Consider the following 4,311-nt stretch of genomic DNA (forward strand, 5'->3'; position numbering starts at 1 on the left):
AATTAATTTGAGCATACTTCTATTGTCATAGTGTTTAAGTGTAACTCTTTTTCTTTTCGTCTTTTAAGTTCTTTATTTGTTTAAAAATTCAATTGTTTATTACATTTAAGTAAACAAGGACACTATTAATATATATCATTTTATCATTATACTTTTTATATACTAATGTCACGATTTAATTCCATGGGCCAGACCGATACTATGACTTGGGTTAGCATAAGGCCCCCAAAACTCATAGTAAGACTAACTAAACTCTAACCCATTATTAAGCCCATTTTGACTCCAATTTCAAGAAATCACCTGGACAGAGTCTGACCATAAAATAGACTATCTAATGGGGAGTTATTAACTCACCCAACCTATAATCTCAATGAAAATATATTTGGGAAGCTTAGCCTTCCCTTCAATAATTCATAATCCCAAAATAAAATCAATGGGAGCTCAATTCCCTCATCTATCATAGGCATCCAACCATTAAATTTCACATACATAAAGTTCAATAAGTTACAATCTTAAATATTAATAAATATTACAATCCCAAACTAAATGACATGTTTCTACACATGCGGAGGACTAGAATTTATATTTAATAGTACAAAACATAAAATCAATAGCAAGTAGGCCTGCGAAGAATGAAAGCAGATTAAATGCAAGAAAAAAAAATTCTCTTATATCCTGGAAAAATAGTGAACAGAAGTGAGTGTTTGACTTAGGAAATAAATATTTATTTTACATACAATTTCTATAACTATCTAATTTTAATGCATCATTGAAAATGAAAATGTATCATTTTCATACAAATCAAACAAATCATATTAAGTTACATCAAAGATAATATAGAGCACTCACATACTCATGTGTCACATTCATACTCACACATACATATATGGGAAGCTGATCCCCCTACCTAACTCTCTTAATCAAAGGCCTGCCAGTAAGATCCACTCGAGCTGGACTTTCGCTTAACAATCCATATGCGGGGCCAGCGAGATCAACTCGAGCCGTGCCTACCCCTACTTATCCATAATAAGGATCGGATTCCAGCAAGTCAAGCTCCAACCGCGTCTACCCGTCCTACCCATATTCATATACTCCACATACATACCAACTCAGACACACAACTCCAAATTATCAAAACACAGCAACTAAAGTAATATCATCAAGATTAAATGCAAAACTGGATATGTCTAATATTTAACTACATAAATATAAGTATAAGTGATGCATAAGCATGCCAGAAATATAATAATATTAAAATTATAAATAAAATAAATATATACTCACTATATACTGAGGACTATTGTGGTCGCTGAGTGGAGAAAAATAGTTAACCTCGATTACCTAAATAATTATATTATAAATTTATTAGTACTAATTCAAAATAAAACTCTAAAGAGATAACAAACAGCCTAATTCATGCCGGAAAATCTGACAGAATTTCCCTCATACCTAAGACTTACTCAATCTGTAAAATGATTCAAATAACACTTATAAACTCAATCCATATCTTATCATCATTATATGGCCCCTCCAAACCAAACAATAATCATAATATCAGACAACTCAATTACAAGACTTTAAAACTAATATTTTTAAAAAACTATCCAAACTAACTTTAAAAGTTCTATGAACTTGCTCCACGATCCTTAACAATATTATAAGGCTATTGCAAAAGTAATCATAATTTTACAGCTACCCACGAATATTTTTATGAAAATTTGTTATAAACCCAACACTATAAAATTGAAAACTTGGAGTTCGGGTTTACCTATGCCAATTCTGACACTTGAAACGCGTCCGGCGTGTTTGAAAATGGTTCTCTGCAAACTAGCTAGAGTAGCTGCCATTGGGTCCATAGGACCCTGTGCCATAAAAGACTGATCCTGAACTGGTGGTAGCTGCTCTTCTACTTGAGCAGCTTTAGGCCTCCTACCCCGCCTCCTCAGGGCAGGCGCCTCATCCTGTGCCGGCACCTTGTCAGGCACATCTGGTTCTGGTGCAGCGGCAGCTCTCCTGCTTCTACGCATTTTCCTGAAATTCAGCAGCATTAGCCCACAATATTCAAAACAGCATGTTACACAGCTCTATAGACTCATATTATACACAATTATATGAAGCAGAAACTAGAAGCAAAGATGACAATGCAAGATGAATGTGGACCCTATTTTTTGCATGTGACTCCTAGTAGACTCTTCCCAACACTTTAGACAAACATTCCCTAAGAATCTGGAGCCTAAGCTCTGATACCACATTTGTCACGACCCAACCTATGGGCCGAACTGGCACTAGGACCTGGGCCAGTCTAAAGCCCCCGAGGCCCGTAGTAAGCCTAACTATTCCTTAACCCAACTCTAAGGCCCATTGGGCCCAATTTCAAGAATTCAACCGAACAGAGTTCGGCCATAAAGTGGACCTTTCAATGGGGAGTTTTTGACTCACCCGACCTGTAAACACAATATATAATCAATTGGGGAGCTCAGCTCACCCTCCACATACTCATATCAACATAAAAATAAATGGGAGCTCAGTTCTCTCATCCAGTCCATCAAACATGCATATAATAATAATTTTACAGGTCCAACATGATAATTATATTACAGACCTAAATCAAATAATATTTCTAACACATGCAGAAATTCTAAGAGTTAACAAGTTTATACAAACATTAATAAACGACCTGCGAGGGAGAAAAGCAGGTTAACCTCAAAAATATCCTCCTGTGGCCTGGAAAAATATTGAATAGGAGTGAGCGTTTGACTCAGAGAGTAAAATATCAATTTTAACCATAATCTCTATAACTATCTAAAACTAATGCACCCTGTAGAGTGAAATGCAACATCATCAATATTTTCACATCATAACAGCAAAAAGGTAATTTAGAGCACTCACACATCCAGTAATGCCAAATCATAAATATATGGGAGCTGATCCCCTATACAGCTCTCTTAAATCCAACCTGTGCCAGCGAAGAACTCAAGCCGGACTTTCGCTTAATAAATCAAATCGGGGTCCTAGGGAAGAACTCAAGCCGTGACTACCCCAAAGGACCGGTTTCCAGCGAAGATCTCAAGCCGTGTCTACCCGTCCTATCCATAGCCAACACCACATCACACGCACGCCAACGCACGCACACTGCTCTAAATTACCACAACAACATACATGGCACTTTAACAGTTGTGAATGCAACATAAAACGTGCCTAGAGTTTAACTACATATATATATGCATATAAGTGATGCATGAGCATGCTTGAACATATAATAATATCGAAATTACAATTAAAATTAATATTTTACTCACAGACTTGGCAAGATCCTTTGTGGCGGTGGCGGAGGAAGAAGGTCATCCGGCTCACCTGACAATTACATTACAATTATTTAATACAATTGACTCAATACAAACCAAGAAAAGACCAAATACATCCTAAGTCGTGCCGAAAATCCGGCAGAGTCTCCCCTATACCTACGACCTACCCAACCTGCAAAAGGGCTCAAAACGCACTTCTATATTCACAAATCATACACTCAAAACTCAATCACATCACATAGCCCCTCCTGGGCCCATCCAAACAGTCCTCAATCACAATATGTAAATTTACAGTCTAGTCCTTATAATTGATCATTTTTGCAAAAACTGCCCAAATAAGCTCTAAAAATTCTAAAACTTTGCCTCGCGATCTTTAGCAATATTACTAGGCTATTACAAAAAAAATCATAATTTTTTGAGCTACCACGAATATTTTATGGATTTTTAATCTCATTTAAGCACAAGAAAATTACGAAAAAGTAAAGTTCGGGTTTACCTATGCCAATTCCGACTCTGGGGACGCGCTCGGGATGTCTGACAATGGTGGGGTAGCCAAAATCTCGATCCAATTCGGAGACTTTTTCGGCAGTCGGTCTGTCTGGCTGGAAATTCATTGACGCGGACAACTGTCGAATTTCCTCGAATTGAAGATATCTACACGAAGCCCACAACACGGGGGTTAGTATAAAATTTTTACGAAATTTTCTAAGCTCATTTAATGCTCGAAAAAATAATACGAAGTTCCGTGGGACCCACCAAAAAACGGTGTCGAAAAATTTTGAAATTTATGTTGCCGTGAAGCTCTCGACTAGTGGAGCGCTCTAGTACTCTCGGTTTTCTCGTGGGGTTCACGGTTTGCGAGAAATCTAGCCCAAAAGTCAAAATGGGCTAAAACTTCCCTGACAAAAATTGGACAAACCGCTCGATGGATTTTAGTATTCTTGGTATCTATGGAAAGCTCTCGAGGTGTAGATGGGTTAGACACAAGACTCGACCCAATCGGTGG

Source organism: Hevea brasiliensis, chromosome 1, assembly GCF_030052815.1.
Source record: "Hevea brasiliensis isolate MT/VB/25A 57/8 chromosome 1, ASM3005281v1, whole genome shotgun sequence".
Lineage (NCBI taxonomy): Eukaryota > Viridiplantae > Streptophyta > Magnoliopsida > Malpighiales > Euphorbiaceae > Hevea > Hevea brasiliensis.